Source organism: Sinohyriopsis cumingii, chromosome 3 (genome assembly GCF_028554795.1).
Source record: "Sinohyriopsis cumingii isolate HCF-2022 chromosome 3, ASM2855479v2, whole genome shotgun sequence".
NCBI lineage: Eukaryota > Metazoa > Mollusca > Bivalvia > Unionida > Unionidae > Sinohyriopsis > Sinohyriopsis cumingii.
In genome coordinates this window covers 85,181,146-85,204,472 of record NC_142963.1, presented here as the reverse complement: position 1 = coordinate 85,204,472, position 23,327 = coordinate 85,181,146, and the positions used below count along the sequence as shown (strand labels likewise).

At 34.6% G+C, this 23,327-nt stretch overlaps 1 protein-coding gene across 7 annotated transcripts in view; it reads left to right on the top strand.

The window, feature by feature from the left end:
• LOC149803230 (uncharacterized) overlaps window positions 1-23,327 on the top strand; it is a 425,110-nt gene that overhangs the window by 186,860 nt on the left and 214,923 nt on the right. The gene's annotated exons all lie outside the window — the stretch shown is intronic.

Sequence of the window (23,327 nt, the reverse complement as noted above, 5' to 3'; positions counted from 1 at the left end):
CTTTGAGTTTATATGGTGTTTGTAAGCTAAAATGTATTCATTGAATCTCAAGATACTTTTACGAAAATTACATATATAAACAGAACGTAAATCAAGCTTTCTGTTAGTATCTATATTTGTGATTTATAAATTGACTTTGCTTCAGTGTGCCTTGTTAAAAATGGTAAATTTTGGTGATTGCATATAGGAGAAACTGCCAGGTTGTCCATCATCCAGGTAAAATGGGAAGAATATTGTCTGCTAGTGACCTTATCGGTCTGTTGAATGGATGTTGAAGGATATCACACTTTATCCCACCTCTTAGTGGTTAGGGTACACTTAAATTCATTATCAGTTACATTGATTATAGGTAACTCTTTTGTGTTAAAGAAATATGGCAGCAATTTAATTAATTGTCTTAACACTAAATTCAGCATTTTTTCACATTCTAAACACTAAATTCAGCATTTTTTTTCACATTTTTATATTGATAATCATTTTTGAGATTTGTCACATTGTTATTGTTGTGTGTTTTTGAAATCACTATTTAATATAGTTTTAACAATTGATTGTTTTACATCAATATAACAAAAGACAGGTAAGTTCCAATTGTTTACCTTGTGCACTAGTGAGTTCATAAACAATAGATATCACACTCTTAGTTCTCCCTCCACATTCTGGGGATTCTGAAGAAGAATTTGTTAGCAGACAGTCTGTCCAGGTCAGGCAGGATAGTACTCAGTGAATGGTTACCTGACTGTTCTTTAACAATGTCCCTTTTTATGCTGTGGGGAAAGTGTCTAGTGGATTTTTTTGTGACATCTCAGACCCAACAACAGTCTTACTTTTTATGTCTCTCCAGTCCTGGACCAGAGGGAATAGGCAGTGGATGTGTATAGCTTATGGTAGGATTGTCTGTTTGCATACACCTTCCCACCATTTCAACTGCTGACACAATTCTATTAAATGAGTACATACCCCACTGTGGCCCCATCGATTGTGGTTTTTCAATCTTCTACACCTGCTGATAGATCAAACTATCTCCATATCCCAGAGAAGGGATCTTGCATTTCAACAGAGAGACTCTCTCCTAAACACAGCCCTTATATTGTCCTCCTTCATGCTTGGCTCATCTCAAACAACCCATTGATGGGAACAAGTTATATGGCTGGGTTACCAGTTGCATTTATTCAGGCCAGAAGAGATTCTGTGAACAAGGACATCTTGTATGCCAGCTGGAGAATCATCTACGATTGGTAAAGAAGGAACACATTTATCCTAGCTATCAGTGTGTTAGTCCCTTCAATGACTTTCTTTTATTTCTTTTTGAGAACAAAGGATATTAGTAATGACTATCAAGGGATATACAATTTCCATTTCCAACACTTAAATTCTCTCAGGGCATGACATTTGGTTTGGATTTGTACCTTACCAATCTCATTAAGTATTTTGAGTGGCAGAGTCAAGTCTACTGCTACCAAAACCCCCTATGAATCATTGAATGAGGCTGCCTTCTGGGACCTTTCACTTAAGGCTGTTTTCCTCACTTTGCCATGCACAAGAAGATTGAGCAAGCTCCATGCTTTGGCACTGGCTGTCTCCAGTTATTGGCAGTCATGATTCTGCTTCTTTTCTTTGCCAACCAGGATTTTTAGCTAACTCAGCTATGTCTAACTCAGCTATGTTGGTAGCTCCCCAGCCTCATTTGACTTTATGCTCGGGATGTTCATGATCAGCTGTTTTGCCTAGTCAGGGTACTTCATTCTGTCATATTGTTTCCAAGTGAAAGAAAAGGGTTGAAAGCTGTTTTGCCTAGTCAGGGCAATTCATTTTATCTCATTGTTTCCAAGGAAAAGAAATGGGCAGAAAGCTATTTGGTACTTCATTCCATCTCATTGCTTCCAAGGGAAAGAAAAGGGTCAAAAATATCTTCCTACTCTGAAGGGTTCCCTTGATATTTGGCTTCCACCATTTTGCAGTGGATTGTCACTACCACCAACAGCTTATCAGTCCCTTACTGATATAGGCCTTCTTTATGAAATCAAAAACCCTTGAGGTTGGAGCTGTTGCTGCCTCATGGTCCTTATGATATTCTTTGGAGAGCTTCAAGAAGGCAGCATTTTGTCAATTAAATACTACCATCTCCTCCTTCTACCTCTGGACAAGGTTTTTGGGCATGAAAAGGCAATAGCTACACAATAGTAACAGGCAATTATGGCATAATTAAAATTAGTTTTAGACCCTCAAAAAACACATTTCATATTAGATATTGTTGTTGTTGTAGGGTTTAATGCCATTTTTCAGCACACAATAGGCTATACATGGCATCCAGTATTGATGGTGGAGGAAGAACCCGGGAAAACCCCAGAAAGAACCACTGACCCACAAGAAGCTACTGGAAGTTTTCTCACATACCCACATTGGCTGAATCCGAGACTCAAACCCATGCAGACAGAGGTGAGATGGCAGTGATCTGTAACAGAGAGTGCTTTAGACCACTCGGCCACTCAGGGCCCCCTCATACTAGATAAATACTTCTAGTACCTGAAACCTATGCAGGATATTGTCATCATTTTATATTGCAGTTAATGTGAAATAGCCTTTACTCTTAAATCTCATGATGACATTTGTTCAAAAAGACTTTCTGCTTGCTACGTAGTGTCATTGTGCTGGAAGCACATAGATGATTCTTGGCTAGCAACTACAAACTTGTCAACCTCTACAATTTCATTGGTCCTGTTTCAAATCCATGTCAGCTAGCCCATGTACATCTTACTGACATGAAGATGACATCTGTATTACCTTCTTTTCAGAGATGGATAGTATCAGATTTTAGACATGTTGGTAATTCCATATCTAACAACTGCAAAACTTAAATAAAATTTGGAAATGGAGTTAGCTTTCTGCAGAAAGATGATCAGGTGTTGGTGGGGTGGGTGTGCAGGAGTGACTACAACTTCTGACAGAATGAATGCCAACAACAGTCCAAATTTCTTTGAGCTCTGGTTGATTTATAAGTTAAGGCCTTGTTGATTGATCCTGTAAGGCCCTACCAATTTTATATATTCATATTGTGTACAGTGTGTTTCTTTAACTTGATGTTTTGCACATTTATTTTTCAAGAGTCCCAGAATGATAGTGAATAGAAATGGTGATCGGAGCACTGTGACTACTACAAATTTCCATTATTTTGTGAGTTGGAATTTGAATTTCAGTTAGTTTAGCAGGTTTGAAGTTTTTCATGCAATAAGGAACATAGGGTTCAACTATGAGATACAGTAGTCATGGTCTCTCAAACTGATTTGGATTTGATTGCTTTGCAAGGGAAAGCCAAACCAGGCATGGGAAAAAGGAAGTGAAATGTAAGCAAAGCACCCCAGATTTTGAGGCATTTTGCAGTGAATTAATTATCAACCATACATGTGAACATCATGGCCAGGAGGATTTTCCTCCTGAGATGAGAGGTTTCTCCCATCCATCCTACCACTGACTGAAATCTCTTTTGTAAGCAAAATTATTATTAAAAAATATTTATTTTCACATAATCATTCACATCTTGTTTCCCATGTAACACATATATTTATGGTATTACTGCCAGTGATCATTTGATTGTGAACTGGCTTAAGCAAGGCAAGACAATTTAGTTGCTAATTTCTTTGATTCTGTCAGCAGGGTCAGGTTGGCTTCAGATTTTTTGCAAGATTAAAGACATTAATTGATTATGGTTGAATTATTAAAGAGTTCAATCAGCATTAAACAATATTAGTTTGACTCTCTTCACAGACTAGAGACTCTGATCAAAGTTGTTAAGATGGATTGTGTGCTGAACAATAATTCAGAGAGGATTAAAGATGTTAAATGATTATGGTTGGGTTACTAAAGAGCTCTAATGGCATAAAACAGAGTCTGTTTGACTTCGGTGTTTAAAGTTTGTTGAGATATCTTAGCATGCATTATCTCCCAATGATAAAACACCAAAGTCTAAGCAGCCAAAATAGCACACAAAATTCACTGATGGACGTAAATAGAAATCTTATTGGTTGGAATAAAGTTAAAAGGACATGAATATGCATTCTGCCCATCCCATAAAACTAATTTTAAAATCTTATAGTTGCAAGAATGACACTTTTGATGCAGTGACCCCATCTTATAAAAACCTATTTAATGTGACAAATACGCAGTCAAAAAAGCTGTGGTCACAAAATCTGTATTTACTGTGGATAAAGATATGCATGTATGTGCCAAGACACTGTTTCTGTTTGCCAAACAGCAATATAGCCAAATCTTATAATTACCTGTTTATGGTAGCAGATAATTTTTCAGATCTATTCAGATTGATGTTCCCTGAGTCAGAAATCACAAAAATTCTTATATACAATGACCCAGACTTTGGGATTAGAAAGTCAAAGACACATGCCACATGAAATATTTGCCATTCTCACTAAGGATCCTCCCTCAAAACTCCTGACCAAATTTTGCAAATCTCCCAATTTGTCCTGCACTGCTGACTTCTCTATTCTGTCATATGTATGATCAGCTAAGAAACATTTAATATAATAATAGAAACAAAAGATATGAATTCAAATCTTTGCTTGTATGGAAGAATTCTGTAATAACAATTTAGTTTAATTAAAGCTTTGTACTTTTTGATGTCTTGCACTTCATGATGCCATTAACTGGATGATGGCCATAAACAAGGGACAATATTACAATTTATCTTCTTGATACAAATGCAGATGGGTGCAGTTTTCAGTGTAGTTTCCCCAGACTGATATCCCATTCCACACATAACTGGTACCATGCAAGAAGGGAAAAATCTGAAAAATTCAGGTTATTTATACAAACCTTCAACCTTTCTCTTTTATTGTGCCAGCTGCTAAAGCTACTTAGGATGTGCTTTCCATCAGGTGGATAAAATCTAATGGCTTCCACAAAACTGTCAAAACTTGAGAACCTTCTCATCACAGTGTTGCACAATGCCTAATATGTAAGGAATAAAATGGCATCAGATAGCATGGAAACACTGCAACAGCTGACCTGGGTTGATCCAGGAGGGATTTGAACCTGGTTTGTGATTTTGGAACTCCCCATCGTGGTTAATGTAATAAATCTCCAAGAATTGTATTGATGCAGACAACATTTATGAGTTTGGTATTTTCCTTTAACTGAGTGTACAGGTTGGGGAGCAAGCTGTTTTCATAAAATAGAATTACAATTTTTGTTTTGTTTATTGCATCAGCATCACCTCAGGGTTTTTACTTGAAAAGCCACACACTTAATAATTTTAAAATAATGATTTGTTTTCTGTATTTATTTTCATCAATGTCAGTGGTATTTTCTTCCCAGAAAATCTTTCAACACTCCATAATTAGCGATTGGTTCAAAGTTACCTACTTTCCTCAGATCCATGCTTTGATTGGGTAGGCACATACCTTACCTAATTTTGTAACCTAGATTTTCTGCATAGGAGTTATAATAAATTATAACTAACAAGAAATTGTTCTTGTGTGATTGGGCATACGGCTTGAGCTCATGACTTTTGCATTAAATTAGAAGTGTAAGAAAAGTTTCAGATTTAATTGCTAAAAGTAGAATTCAGTATGATTCTGAGCCCATGCTTGCACCCTAAGGATTCCCAAAATATCCATCTTAACACTTAACATTCCAACTGATATGGTTAAAATATCATTTTTGTCTGGACTAACAAGGAGTAATTTATCATCAGGATAATTTATAATTTTGTTAGAAGGAAGAAATAAAACTTTTAGCTATAGATACAGAAAAGGTCTAATAAAATTAGATCATTCACATTCATGATAGACCAGCAGCTTGCCCATAAAATGGCTGTGTTACAGATTTTAGTAGTATCACATTGTTTATTTAAAAGACTGTACTGAGATCAATGAGTTTATTTCTTTAAGACTTAACATAGGACTTAGTGCCATTATACCCCATTACATTGCCAAGACCAGTGGGTTTGTTCACTAGGACTTAGTGCCATTATACCCCATTACATTGCTAAGACCAGTGGGTTTATTTCACTAGGATTTCTGAGGGCACCATTATACCCCATTACATTAAGACCAGTGAGTTTATTTCACTAGGACTTCTGAGGGCACTGTTATACCCCATTACATTAAGACCAGTGTGTTTTTTTCACAAGGTTTTCTGAGAGTTCCATTATACTCTATTACATTTCTAAGACCAGTAGGTTTAATTCATTAGGACTTCTGAGGGCACCGTTATACCCCATTATATTTTTAAGACCAGTGTGTTTTTTTCACAAGGTTTTCTGAGAGCTCCATTATACCCTATTACATTTCTAAGACCAGTAGGTTTAATTCATTAGGACTTCTGAGGGCACTGTTATGCCCCATTACATTGTTAAGACCAGTGTGTTTTTTTCACAAGGTTTTCTGAGAGTTCCATTATACTCTATTACATTTCTAAGACCAGTAGGTTTAATTCATTAGGACTTCTGAGGGCACCGTTATACCCCATTACATTGTTAAGACCAGTATGTTTTTTTCACAAGGTTTTCTGAGAGTTCCATTATACTCTATTACATTTCTAAGACCAGTAGGTTTAATTCATTAGGACTTCTGAGGGCACTGTTATACCCCATTACATTGTTAAGACCAGTGTGTTTTTTTCACAAGGTTTTCTGAGAGCTCCATTATACCCTATTACATTTCTAAGACCAGTAGGTTTAATTCATTAGGACTTCTGAGAGTACCATTATACCCAATTACATTGTTGAGACTAATGTTTTTATTTCACTAGGGCTTGTAAGAGCAACATTATACCACAAAATGTTAATTCATAATTTTAATTGGTTTAGTTCAGTAGGACTTCTGTGTGCTACATTATACCCAATTACACTGTTGAGGCCAAAAGGTTTATTTCACTGAGACTTCTGAAAGTGCCATTGTAGATATACATCATTAGTTTGCTGAAACAAAGTCAGGATGTTTATTTAACTAGGATATCTGAGAGCACCATTATACCCTATTATATTGCTGAGGCGAAAGGGTTTATTTTTCTAGGACTTCTGAAAACATCATTATATATGTACCTCATTATAATGCCAAGACAAATGACTTTATTACACAAGGAATGAGAACACCTTTATACCCTATGACATTACTGAGGCCAGTGTTCTTTTTTTTTTACTAAGATGTTTGAGAGCACTGTTGTGCCCAATTACATTGTTGAGACCCATGTCTTTATTTAACTTAGACTGCTCAGAGCACCATTATGTCCCATCACATTTCTGTGGCCAGGTTATTTATGTACTAAGACTTCTGGGAACACCATCAAACCTTGAAACATTGCAGGAACCAAGGGTCTGTTTCACTAAGGCTTCTGGGAACACCATCAAACCTTGCCACATTGCAGGGACCAAGGGTCTATTTCTCTAAGACTTCTGGGAACACCATCAAACCATGACACATTGCAGGGACCAAGGGTCTATTTCACTAAGACTTCTGGGAACACTATCAAACCTTGTCACATTGCACAGTGACCAAGGGTCTATTTCACTAAGACGTCTGGGAACACCATCATTCCTTGTCCCATTACAGGGACCAAGGGTTTATTTCACTAAAACTTCTGGGAACACCATCAAACCTTGTCACATTGCAGGGACCAAGGGTCCATTTCACTAAAACTTCTGGGTACACCATCAAACCTTGACACATTGCAGGGACCAAGGGTCTGTTTCACTAAAACTTCCAAGAGCACCATTATACCCCATTTCACTGCTGAGGGCAATGGGTTTATTTAACTAGGTCTTCCAAGAGTGCTAACAAGTTTATATCCCATTACATTACTGAAGCTAATGCATTGATTTCACTAGGACTTCTTAAAGCACCATTATACCTAATAACATTGCTGGGATCAGACATATTTATAAATCTAATTTTCATGTAGGTTAACAATAATTTGGAAAAGTATCAAGCCCTAACATTCTTCCTGCTTCTTAATGTGCTTGCCAAGGTAACTGTGCAAGTCTGCAGACATAGCATAGGTAATGGTATCTGCTTGTTACATGATCAAGGTGCATTGCAGGCAAGTCTTGAATGTTTTAGGGTCTGCTACAAATTGTGATGCAGAGAACCTATTTGTAAGCAAGCATAGATATCTTTAGGTAAATTTTGTGAAGTATCCTGATGAAAATGATCCATGGAATAGTGCCTAACTCACTCCATCAGAAGGCTGAAAATGTAAGGGGTGGGGATGGGGAACTTTCCAGCTGGCATGCTAGTTAGAGGTAGACTGAGTTAGCTGAGACTGTGGGAACTGTACCATACATATGCCAATGAAAGTAATTGGAACACTGTGAGAATATGATACTGTAATGCCATTATTTTGAAAATATGCCCTGCCAGTTTCCTGGATTCACAAGTGATAGAATAAATATCAAGAATGGAATAAGGTTTATTACAAGATTATAAGAAAAACTGGATTACCAACAATGATTTATCACTTGTGGTGTTAGGTATCAAGTAACATTATCAGCTGCCAGTATCAAGTAATGCATTCCATTCTTGATAGTTTTGAGAGAAAGGTAGCAGATACTGACATAATGGTATCACCATTTTTCCATGGTTAATGGGAGGAAGGGACTGATGTGTAGGTGCCATTAGGCATTAGTTTTGGTCCCTTACAGTGATTTCTCCAGGATTTTGATTTGGAGGGGGAATTCCCTTTTACATTTTCATAACAGGGATTTTTATGTTTAGGAGTATAGTTTTTATATGTGAGCAGTACACTTAATGGACCATTTATAGTATATTCAAAAAAATGTATGTGTGATAAATAAGTTTAAATTAAGAAGATAGATTCAACTTGCTGTTGTCTATCTTCAGTATTGATGGTATTGGTTATGTGTTATGACAGTGGCACTGTGCCATATGCGTTAGAACCACAGGTAACAATGGAGGCATCACTGCTAGATACCAAACACTGCAAGTCAATATAACAAAGTTTTTAATTAATTGTTCAATTGCAGAAAGTCACTTACCATATATACTTGCTTTTGAGTCCAACTGCAAACAAAATAGACCTTGATCTGCTGTCGCATAATGTGCTGGCAGATGCAGATCTATTTTGTTTGTTGTACTGATTACCCTCAACAAATTCCAACGACTCTGATTTGCCAGTGCATCATGCAGCAGATCTGGGTCTGGACAGTTTATAGCTGGGCTCAACTTATAAGTGAATATATGCAGTAGTAAGGGCTTGAAAATGTCTGGATCTAGAATGTAGTATTGAGCTTCATTAATATTAATAAATGTTCCAGATGTTTACACTCATGGAAAATTGGCTGTGCACAATTCAATTGCACTTGCCTTTTTCAAGTCGGATTCATTAAATTTAAGATGTAATTTGAGCAATTACAAAAAACACTTACCATGTACATCATATTAAAATTTGATTAAAAAGCAGGGAGAGAGTGGCTCCAATAAATGATCAAATTTAAAGAAACTACAATATTTATTAGACCAGAAAAAAATGATGATGTGATGTGATGTCATCAGGAAGCCTTTACATAAGAAAGTAACTTACATTCAGCATGTGCACTCATGATTCCTGTTCAGGTTTATACTAAGAAATTACTGAAATAGGATGAAGAAAAAACACATAAGAAAAATAGAAGATAATGTTGAAATTTTTTTAAAAACATTACGATATATACTGATCAACAATCACATATTAATGACCTGTACACTCAAAACAATGTTATGTTAGAAGCTTCGAACTGACATAAAGGATGTTGAATGCCAGTTGGTAATAGCTAAAACTGAGGATAAAGATGAAATATTGGCCATGCTGGGGTATAGAGACTGCAAAAGAATGAAGTGTCTTGTTGCCAAGAAGATTACATCAAATCTGCTCTGGAGGTAATCTGCTATATTGGGAAGGTATATCATTGGCCAAGGACTTAACTTTATTAAGTGTGTGAAGTGTGTGCCGGATTTATAAACCTATGCAAAACTGACAGGTTTTTGAGAGAGAAATTAAAATGTTTAATTTTTTTTGTTGAGATTCTTTTCAGTCATGTGGCAAGAATGTTTTTTTAATGTTTTTTTTGTGTGTGTTGCACCTGCTTTGGTGAAAGCTCGACATAGTGATGACTTGGGCATCCACGGTCTAAATTAATTAATCATAGGGTTTGGTTGTTATAAGCTCTTGCCAGTTTAAATAATAAGATGCAATAGCACTATAATTATTAGAGATTTCATACAATTTAGAAATAAACTAGAAACAAAATTTCAAATACATTGAGTCTTCAAATAATCCTTTATTATCTTTTTAACTAATTTTTGGGGGTCTTTTTCCTGAGGTGAATGTAATGTCTCAATGTTTGAAAGCTAGTCACTTCCTTTACTTGGTTTTTTATTCTTGTTTGTTGCGGGCATTTTTTATATAAGCAAAATAACTTATCAACATATTAGGATAAAAGAGAGGTCTGTCTGTGTGTGTTTTTTTTGTTTTGATTTTTAACATAGCTTTAAAAACATTTCAGTCATATAGCTTCAATGTCTGCAGTGTGACAGTCTATAGTGATGTCTAGCACTGGGGCATCATCCTGCAGACACATAGCATGATGTGCCACCCAGTCACATTATTCTGGCACCAGGCTGACCAGTCCTAACACTAACCTCTTAATGCTGAGCACCTAGTGAGGCAGCTGTTAGTACCATTTTTATAAGTCTTTGGCATCCTAGGCGGATGCTGTAATAATGCAGACATGAACAAATGAAGCTTAATTGGCTGATATCAGCTTATTTGGACAAGAACAAAAATGAAATTTTGCTTTACCTTAATATAGAATATAAAGATGAAGATATCAGCTGATGTTTAAGATTTCAGCTTTTTTCTCATCACCTGATTTTATTTCTTGGTGTGGTTTACTAATGTAAAAGTGAGTTTAAAGACACATGTGTACATGATGATTAGATGACATGCAAATGTATATGAATAATCCTTGAACTGAGTATACTGTGCTACCATAGATATACAGGTATCCTCCAACTCCAACTTATGCGATTTTGATTTACACAGATTTTGTGTTGATGAGATTTCATATGCATTTTTTAAAAATTCAATATACTTAGTGAAGGCTGCAAAATAATTAAATTGTTTGTCTAAAGCAAAAATAAACTTGGATTCGTAAATGGTTTAAATGAATATTATTGAAGTTAATTGAATTATATATTTTTCAATGAAAACTAAAGGCAGTGAAACCAACACTTTTCAGATATGTGATTTTGAGTTATGCAACCACTCTATGGAATGTAACTATTGTGTAAGTCCCCAATTAGTGCTGTATCATCCATTGCATGGTGTGAGACATTAATGCAGCCAAGTCAAAAACCTTGATCATAGATAGTTGAGCAAGAGTCAAAGTAATGATAAAAGTAATATACAACAGTCTGAAAATGAAAAATAGCTTGGCATCATGATAGACAATATCTTGTACTGGAAAATACAACCAAGGTCATTAAAAAGTTAACTCAATGCTTTATCTCCTGAACAGAATTAAATCTCATCTCCCTCAAGGACAGATAAAGCTATTCTCATGCCACACCTAGAATATTGTTATTTTATCTGCGTGATAGTGGTACAGAAAATCAGGAAAGATTACTGATAGTGGTACAGAAAATCAGGAAAGATTACTGAAATTTCAAAAGAGATAAGCTAGATTTATTCTTGGTGCTGATTTAGATACACTATCAACAAATCTTTTAAAACCCAAAATGGCTTAAATTTCTGCAGAGAACTCGGTTTCAAAATGGTTTACTAGTCTATAAATTCTTACATTGTTTGGCTCCTGATTATGTTAAATATAACTTTAAGTTTGTTGAAAATTTACATATATATGAACTAAGATCAATCTCAATCAACAAGTTATATTTGCCTAAACCAAATTCAGAGTTTTATAAGAAGAGGTTTGCTTTTTCTGGAACAAAACTATGGAATTCCATACCACCTTATTATATAAAGTCAGCTGACTCGTGCCAAGCTTTCAAGAAGCTTCTTCAAGTCAACATCTGAAGACATCTAAACAATCATTTGTATGATTTTGTTTAATTCAGTACTAGTACTTTTTACAACATTGTTATCATATACACACATAATGTTTTACACATGTTCACTACTACTGTTTGTATGAATCCTACATTAGGTACTCATCCTTAAAGCCTTGTGCATATTTCATTGTAGCAGTAGATCGTTGTCTAGTTTGTAATAGCATTTTTTGTCTAAAGACACCCCATCTTGTAAAACTTGTGCATTATATATATATATATATATATATATATATATATATATATATATATATATATATATATATATATATATATATATATATATATATATATATATATATATATATATATGTGTATAAAGAATACAAATCATATGGCGAATAAAAATCCTTTCAAGTACACTGGATCCAGCATTAGGGATCACATGTGTCAGGGATTGATTAATACTAGTAGATACTAGTTTTGCACAGTTCGTTGTCAGTTTATTGTATATGTATATATATATATATATATATATATATATATATATATATATATATATATATATATATATATATATATATATATATATATATATATATTTGTATAAATGTCATTGTGGAGGGCATCATGGAAGATTGGTATCATGGATAAACGAGCTTCTTCTTTAAATAAAGTAATTATTATTATTATTATTATTATTAATAATATTATTATTTTTCATGTATGTGCTCATAAATTGACTGCAACTGCAAATTGCACATATAGAGATCTGCCAATGTTATTTGCACTGGCTAATCTGGGTATATGCAGTTTGTTAGGCATAGTCAGTAGAACAAAATAAAAAATGATCCTGATATGCCAGCTTATTAAGTGATGGCAGATCTGGGTCTGCATTGTTTGTGTTTGGACTCTACTTGTTGTTGTTGTTGATATTATAGGGTTTAACGTCATTTTTTGGCACAAGATAGGCTATACACGGTGGCCAGTATAAATGGTGGAGGAAGAACCCGGGAAAACCCCGGAAAGAACCACCGGCCCATGAGGAGCTACTGGCAAGCTTTCTTACATACCCACATTGGCCGAGCCCGAGACTCGAACCCACACAGACAGGTGAGATGGCAGTGATCTGTAATGGTGAGAGCTTTAGACCACTCAGCCACTCAGGGCACAAACTCAACTTACAAGCAAGTATATGTGCTAGGTAATAGCACATTGTTATTAAAAGCGTTTATACATATTTTAGTTACAAATGATGTAACCTTGATATTTTAAGGGTGCATTTTTTAAGCTACAAGACCCATTGACTCAAAACAGTACCATATATACTCACTTATAAGGTGAGTCCAAATGCAAACTGCAGAGACCCAGATCTGCTGTTGCATAATACAATGGCAAATCTTGGTCTGTGCAGTTTGTTAGGAGTAATCAGTAGAGCAGACAATATCAACCCTGATCTTCAGACACATTGTGCTACAGCAGATCAAGATCTATGTTGTTTGCAGTTTGACTTGACTTATAAGTGAGTATACGTGGATTTATCAGATTTATCAAAATCATTACACATTTGAGTCAACTGAAATGTTTTGTATTACACACCAGCATCTCCTTTTTGTGATAGTTACATGAATGTGCAATGTACATCCGACTGTCTATGCCGTATAGCCTTTTTATATTTCTTGTAATCATTATATATAGTTTTGCTTTGTCTTGTTTTGTCTCACTTGTTTACTCTTAACTTTCATTTTTCTTGTATACTCTTTTGTTCATAATGATTCTGTTTGTTATGTTACCAGTACTTTGTTGTGAGGCTGAACAATTTACCTGTTTCTTTGTATACTGTATTCTAAGTCTACGATAAGTGCATATATATACATGCCTGCACAAGACTGACTTCTGCTTGTTTTGTATTTTTTACAAGCCAGCATGCTAATGTCTATTTACAAGAAGGCATACAGTACAGTGTGCCACTGACATTAGTGGGGTTTTGTTGTTGTTTTTTAATAGACATTTTCTGTTTTCTGCACAATAAAAACTATAATTCCTATCCTTTGACACATATTTTTTATATATAGTTAGTACATAAGAAGACCATATATTCATGAAATTCATTTTCATATTCTACAATATTTTACAGTTTTATCACATGCATATAGTTACAACATAAACTTTTAAAACAAAATTAATTCATATCTGAGCCATTATTTCATAACACAATTACTTGCCAGGGACTGGGGGATCACAAGAAAAGGAGGGATGTTTTTAATTTTCTAAAGGAAATAAAGTATCTAATTTATTTCCTGCAAGTACCTACAGTTCATTGTAACAAATGGGAAAATATTTTAAGAACTACTTGGAGATACAAACATTTACATAGTTCATATTTAACTAACTCAACAAATGTAATTTTATGCCATAATTGAGCAATAATTTCCAATTTAGCATCTATACTAACTTATAAGGCAAGTCCAGCCACAAACTGCACAGACCCAGATCTGCAGTCATATAATGCACTGACAGATCTGGGTGTGTTCAATTTGTTAGGAGTAGTCAGTAGAACAAAAGAAGATAGACCCTGATCAGCAGAGGATTCCTTATGCTACAGCACATCAGGATCTTTGTTGTTTGCAGTTTGACTTGACTTATAAGCAAGTATGTATGGTATCTTACATGAAATGAAGAAAGAATATATATGGGAAATAAATGTATTATTATTTACATAATCATTGATATAGATTGACACTTATAAATATCTATTCAGCAAACAGAGACAGCCCAGAAGTTTATTCTGAGATGAAATATGATATTTTAGATTTTAAAAATAATAATATTGGTAGAAACTTTAAATCAGTCATCTAGTCTCTGATTTCTTATAATTATGATAACATGAATAATCCAGTAAGAGAAGGTCTCATCTGTGAAAGTGTCACCTATCACAGCCATTTTCCTGGGATTGTCACATATCACAGGCATTTTCCTGGGATTGTCACATATCACAGGCATTTTCCTGAGATTGTCACATATCACAGGCATTTTTATGCAACGTTGCATGCTGAAACAATATCTCATTTTCCTGGGATTGTCATGATATCACAGATGTTTTTATATGATGTTATAAAGGATCAAAATCAAGTGCAATCACACCAACAACTTAGTTTTGTGAAAGAAAAATCTTATATTTGAACCAAAGCTGATGTTGTAATGAATTTACTTAGTAAAACAGTTTTATTTATAAATGACAGATATTATGAAGACAGGCATGTTTGGTCTATTTTTAAAATGTACATCTCAGAAAAAAAAAAACTTTGCATTCAGAATTTGTGAGTGGGAAAATTTTGATAACAAATGATCCTTATGCAAAGAGTTGATTGAATAATCTGATGTTCATAGAATCTGCTGGTGCTTGAAGAGAAAGAATGTTTTCATTATTCTTTACCTCATATTAATATGACAAACGATATTTTTGATGTTGGGTAAATTTTACCTTGATTAGATTACAAAGAGAATAAGAAGCATTTGTGCTTCTTATGTATGTATACATGTCCACATGTTTTTCCTTTTCTGTTTCTATTTATGTTGGCTTCTTCTGCTCTTTTTCTCCACCCTGTATGTTATTTTATAATTTGATCCCATACATGTTCTATATGGGTGTAATAAAAGTAATCTGTATTTATGACAAAGTATGTAAACTTACCAGGCTTGGAATCATTGTTTTCCTTGTAGCCAGAAGGACTGGTACCGTAGATTGAGAAATATACTAGTCCAGTCGAACTGTCACTAGTCCTTTCCAAAGAAAAATGTTTGACATATATTGGGATTTGAAAGGCATTGGACTATTGAAATTATGAAAATTACTAGTCCAGCATGAAATGTAATAACCTTCTGCTAGCAAACTAAATTTCAAGCCATGCTTTTAAGGTACATGATTAATTACCCAGTAACAGAAAGTGTACACTTATGTATCTCTCATCAAGTAGTAAGCACTGCAATAATAGCATGGTAATATATCTACTATATCTACTAGATCATTATGTTAAATCAAAAACTGTAACTTTCAAATAGTATATCCGTACATTATTTTAAAAAATTTGATAGTCCCACTATACCATGGTTCCGTATATTAGAATATTATCATTATATTGCTGTTTCATATATGTTACAGGTTTAGTACATAACACAGTTGATGTTAATTGACCCCAACTACTGCATTATAATGAGAGAAAGCTGTTAATTGATCATCCATCTTGCATGAGAACACAGCTCCATTTAGCATCATTATGATTCTGGAGCTAATAATAAAAAATTTAAACAAATAATCCAACTGAATTTTAAGTTGTATTTATTTAGTTTGATAAGTTTAGGATAGTTGCTGTTTAGTAATTTTTTTGTTAAGCCTGCCTCAGCTGAAGCTCAACAAAGCAATGAATTTGGCATCTCTGTGCATGTTGGTCCACACCCTAGATTAATATCAGTTTTAAGTTTGGAATTTCTTTTTATTTCAGTTCCATCTTATACCCCCCTTTATCAGATTAGCTATATAACTTCAGTATGCATTCATGTTTATCATCCTGGTTCATGGATCACGGTGATAGCACATTAAGCTTCAGGTTAACCTTGATGTTAACATTTTTTTTTGCCTCTGTAATGTGATCAGTCTCTCTACATCTTGATGTGTACAAGAGCAGTTAACCAAAATGTAGGTCACTTTGTTATACATTTCACAAATCCCTGATTTTGGTTGGGATTTATTTGTTGTTGTTTACCTTGATTTCTTATGTACTGTTTATTGGTTAGGAAGTTATGCAACTTATTTCATAGATGTGCATTGTTGGGTAAAATACCAAATCATGAAAAACAGGTCAGTTTCATGCTGTGTTGACTTCAGGTTTTGAATTTTGGTAAGTTTCTTGGGTACGTTTGGTCACAGAGTAATGGAAATTGTGAAAACTTCTGAAAATATGTTGCATTCACTAAGACAATAGTACCCAAGAAATAGGTGACTATGAACTATATTTCATTTCGAAGCTGGGTTAGGGGGAATGCTTGACACACAGGTCATGACCAGCTTCTTACTTAATCTAGAATTTAATATATTTTGTTGGATTTGTACATAGATTAAATTGATTCAGCAGTCCGAAAGAAAAATGAGGACAAGCATGCAGAATTTAACCTATTTTCAACATTTCATGACCTTTTTGCACCAATGTACCTTGGTTCTGACGTTAAAAATAAGATTGTTTGCATTTCTTTTGCTGATCCTTGTCAGACTGTATGTTGTAGCTTGTCATTCTTTTGCTGTGTTCTTGTCAAATTGTATGATATAGCTTTGCATTTTTTAGCTGTGTTCTTGTCAAGTTGTATCATGTAGTTTTGCATTATTTTGCTGCATCCTTGTCAAAGTGTATGATGTAGCTATGAATTATTTTGCTGTGTCCTTGTCAAAGTGTATGATGTAGCTATGAATGTTTTTACTGTGTCCTTGTCAAAGTGTATGATGTAGTGTATGATGTAGCTATGAATGTTTTTGCTGTGTCCTTGTCAAAGTGTATGATGTAGCTATGAATTATTTTGCTGTGTCCTTGTCAAAGTGTATGATGTAGCTATGAATGTTTTTACTGTGTCCTTGTCAAAGTGTATGATGTAGCTATGAATGTTTTTACTGTGTCCTTGTCAAAGTGTATGATGTAGCTATGAATGTTTTTACTGTGTCCTTGTCAAAGTGTATGATGTAGCTATGAATGTTTTTGCTGTGTCCTTGTCAAAGTGTATGATGTAGCTATGAATTATTTTGCTGTGTCCTTGTCAAAGTGTATGATGTAGCTATGAATTATTTTGCTGTGTCCTTGTCAAAGTGTATGATGTAGCTATGAATTAACAGACAACCATGAGTCATGAACAGGCATGTCCCCAATCAAGCTTCCCTATAAGAGACAACCATGAGTCATGATCAGACATATCCCCAGTGCAAGCTTCCCTATAAGAGACAACCATGAGTCATGAACAGACATATCCCCAATGCAAGCTTCCCTATAAGAGACAACCATGAGTCATGAACAGACATATCCCCAATGCAAGCTTCCCAATAAGAGACAACCATAAGTCATGAACAGACATAGCCCCAAGCTTCCCTATAAGAGACAACCATGAGTCATGAACAGACATATCCCCAGTGCAAGCTTCCCTATAAGAGACAACCATGAGTCATGATCAGACATATCCCCAGTGCAAGCTTCCCTATAAGAGACAACCATGAGTCATGAACAGACATATCCCCAATGCAAGCTTCCCTATAAGAGACAACCATGAGTCATGAACAGACATATCCCCAATGCAAGCTTCCCAATAAGAGACAACCATAAGTCATGAACAGACATAGCCCCAAGCTTCCCTATAAGAGACAACCATGAATCATGAACAGACATATCCCCAGTGCAAGCTTCCCTATAAGAGACAACTATGAGTCATGAACAGACATAGCCCCAATGCAAGCTTCCCTATAAGAGACAACCATGAGTCATGAACAGACATAGCCCCAAGCTTCCCTATAAGAGACAACCATGAGTCATGACATTGTCAGGATAAACTTAAAAGATTTTTTCACTAAACTTTTGCTTTCATGATCCACCAATTCAGGTTAACCAAACCCATATATCCTCTATTATATGTTCACCCATTTCTAGACTAGTTCCCATTCTTCCGTATCATTAGTACCCATGAGTCCTATATCCAACCTTGATTTACTTGACAGACCTAAGTATGGTAATATAATGCATTCCTAAGTGAAGAGGGGGCATAGTTCTGCTTGCAATGATGAATTTCAGGCAATATTTAATTACTTGAGCTTCATTTCAGAAAATGAGACAAAATATGTCAATGAATCTGTCTAAGCAAGAGTTACATTGTTTGCTATAAGCATTTATCTCACTACAGTTTAAAATTGGAATATATGATCAGCATTGTCATATTATACAAAACTGAGTAAAACATGAACCGTACCATCTATGTGTGCATGCATTACTTCAGAAAAGGAGATTGAAATGACAGAAATGACTTCAAATAAAATTCCTCCAGAACACATATAATTTAAAAACTAAAGTATGGTAGGCATAAACCAATAAAAATACAATTTATGAATGAGGGGTTACCAATATTAAGAATGGTGCTAGAGACTTAAGGGATCTTATCTTAAGCATTATGTTTCCAAGCACAACATGGAAATATCAAATTGGTGACCATAATTTCTCTGTAAATGGTACAAAACACCCCACCTTGCACAGTCATGGTACAAAACACCCCACTTGTACAGTCAGATCTATGGTACAAAACATCCCACCTTGCACAGTCATGGTACAAAACACACCACCTTGCACAGTCAGATCTATGGTACAAAACACCCCACCTTGCACAGTCATGGTACAAAACACCCCACCTTGCACAGTCATGGTACAAAACACCCCACCTTGCACAGTCATGGTACAAAACACCCCACCTTGCACAGTCATGGTACAAAACAACCCATCTTGCACAGTCATAGTACAAAATACCCCACCTTGCACAGTCAGATCTATGCCCTCCCTTTTTCATGGCAACAGTTGCCATATCTAAAAGTATGTTTAATATCACACTGAAAATCATTCTGGGGTAGACAAAAGGTATTCATTTTGTTTGTTGTCTGCAAATAAAATTAGAATTTTATATTAATAGGAAAGTTGAACTGTACATTCATACTTGGAGCCAATGCAAAGCTGTTATTGTCCTTGGGACTCATAGTACGAAATCAAATCAACTCCCATAATAAACCTATGGGTATATTGCAATATTAAAAAATCAACAACTTTAATTTCTAAATATATAGACATATCCTTTATGAAAACTTCTCTGTAGAGAAAACCATATGAGCCATGGCATTTTCTGCATGTGTTTGAAACATGTGTTTCCAATTTGACACTGAAGAATCTGGTGTTAATTTCAGTAATGAGTTGTCTAAGTTTAAGTGTGTAAAAGGACTGAAATTCCATCAATAAAACGTTGTTTCTTTTAATTGTTTGTTACAGCAAGGATAAACTCTCAAAAGGTCTTTTACTTTCATGATTCACCAATTCTAACCAGCCAAATCCATTTATATTCTGTTTTCTCTGCATCCATTTCTAGACTGGTTCCCATTCTTCGATATGAATATAACCTGAGTCCTTTACAGTGAGGGAACAAGAGGATTATTCTTGCCAATAGTGTAGTTGTCTTCCATTAACACCAGTTGTTACATGTATTCAGTAGGAAGCTTGTGCACTTCAAATTACAGACTTAATTCAGTAAATACTTACATTGTGAGTAAAGAGGGAGTTCAGTTTAATGCATTTTTAGTTAAATATATTATTACTGTTTGAGCTTATTTTCTTCTGATCCAAGTTTTATATGCAGCTTTTGCATATGGGCATGTTCTACTCAAACTAAAATACAACAACAAAATATCTGGCTGATTGGTTCAGTCCATGTTGATGTTTGTAAGTATCAAATTTACAATGTTATGCCACAAATACAGTATAGATTATAATGTACTACACCTTTACCGCTTGTTTCAATCATGTCTGATTAATGTTGACTTGTTTCAATCATGTCTGATTAATGTTGACTTGTTTGATATGCAGTATCTATGTGTAGTTTACCCTATAACATCAGAGTCGGCATTTGTAAAGAAAAACATGCTGTGGTTTGGATCTGATTCAGAACTCCCAAGACCCTTTGATACTAACTGTTATTTTACCTAAGTACAACTGTTACTGTAGTCAAATTTCCCTCTGTACTTACTGCACACACTGCACATGTCAACAGTGTTGTTTCTGTTGGTTTCCATCTATTGATGTCAGCAACAGAAATGGGGAAGGATGTTGTTATTGCAGCTCACAGTTTATATCTGTATCATTGTTTTTGGTACACTTTAGAATTTAGGGTGTTTTCATGATTTAAAACAATTGATATACTCTCTCATTATACTTGTGTTGTATTATAGCCCAGCTTCATTAAGTTGGTCAAGCAGGATCATAAACATTGTCTATCCATCATTCAGCAGTGTGCTTTCTGCAAGATTATTTTACTGGGAATTATCTGATTGTAATGTAAATTGATATGCAGTTTGGTATTGATGAGACCTTGAAATAATTTGATTTTCAGTCTTTTATTTCATCATTTGGAAGATTTAGGTCCTCTAATTTCCCCACTACCACCCCCGCCCCTTTGGTTTCTGCATCATACCATTACCGGGATTGTATAATTTTAACAAAATTGGTGTGCAGCTTTATAATGATGTGACTTGGAATGAGTCTGGTATCCATAATTCCACAGATTACCTGATCTTGGTTTCAGCAGCATGTTTACCAGGGTTTATTGGAATCAACTGGATTTGTCTTGTGGCTTTATACTCATGAGATTTTAAATGATTTGATTTTCATAATTCTACAACTTCATTTGCAGGAGTTATGACCCCTTATTGTCTATGTTTGTGACTTTGGTTTCTGCAATGTAACTTTACCAAGGATTGTTAGATTCCAGTAAAATGTAGCTTATAACTTTATACTGATGAGACCTTGAGTGAGTCTGAATTACTGATTTCCTGCATTTAACAACATCAATGTAAAGAGTTGTGTCCCCTGGTTTCCCATTTTGCTAACTTTGGATTCCCCATCATATTTTTTTATTTAGAATTGATGAATTTCAACCAAATTTAGAAAAGCATCTTTTTATTTATATGGCTTTGAATTGTATTTGATTTCTGCTGATCCACAACATCATTAAGAGGAATGTTGATCCCTAATCATCCATTCTCATGACTTTGTTTTGTACTGTATAAAACTGTACTGTACTGTATAAAACTGTACTATACTTTATAAAACTGTACTGTATAATACTGTACTGTACTGTATAAAACTGTACTGAACTGTATAAAACTAGTGTACTGTATAAAACTGTAAAGTACTGTATAAAACTGTACTGTATAAAATTGTACTGTATAAAACTTTGTCTAGGATTGTAGTGTGTCAACAGAGCTTAGCATGAAGCTTTTTAGTGGTGAAACCTTAAAAGATTTTGATTTACAGCAGTCCACAACTTCATCTAAAAATTGCTTTTCCACCTGAATTATATTTCTGCAACTTAGCTTTATAAGTGGTTGTTGGATTTCAACCAAATTTGACATGAAACTTTATATTGATAAATGTTCCATGACTTCATTTACAGGAGTTTTGAGTTTACTTGTCATCCTGGTTTGTGTTTCTGCAGTATAACTTTCCTATGGATTGTTGGATTTGAACAAATTTAGACTGCATCTTTAACTTTATTTGATTTCATGAATTTTACATCATTTACAGGAGGTGTTGGTTTCTACAGCATTACTTTATTGACGAGTGTTGAGTTTGATCAAATCAATGTTACACTGATCAGACTATGAATGAGTTAAATTTTTAGTATCCCATGTCATCATGCCCCTGAATGCCCATCATCTTGCTTTGCAACACTTTTTTTGAGCATGGTTGAGCACATAACAAGATTAGTTTCTGTCTATGATTTGTAGAGTACTGTAATCATGCTTCCAGTTTCTGTCTTTGATTTGGAGAGTACTGCAATCATGCTCCCAGTTTCTGTCTAAGACTTGGAGAGTACTATAATCATGCTCCCAGTTTCTGTCTAAGACTTGGAGAGTACTATAATCATGCTCCCAGTTTCTGTCTTGGACTTGGAGAGTACTATAATCATGCTCCCAGTTTCTGTCTAAGACTTGGAGAGTACTATAATCATGCTCCCAGTTTCTGTCTAAGACTTGGAGAGTACTATAATCATGCTCCCAGTTTCTGTCTAAGACTTGGAGAGTACTATAATCATGCTCCCAGTTTCTGTCTTGGACTTGGAGAGTACTGCAGTCATGCTCCCAGTTTCTGTCTTTGACTTGTTCTGCCTCCCAACTCCTATATTTTATATGGAACAAGGTTATTATTATATATATATATATATATATATATATATATATATATATATATATATATATATATATATATATATATATATATATATATATATATATATATATATATAATTAAGGTATATGTGTATTGGTGATACCTTTAAAGCCTAGAACCAGAGGTTTTAATGCAGCAAAGTGACAGTGTTTTAAAAAGAGTTGGAATTAACTAATTTTCATCAAAATCCTGATAAACTGTATTTTTTATCGTGTACTGCAGGTTGAGAAAATAGTTGACATGATAATTTCTCAAGTATTTGATATGAATATCCTTGTTTATGTTGCATATTATAATCTAGAATATA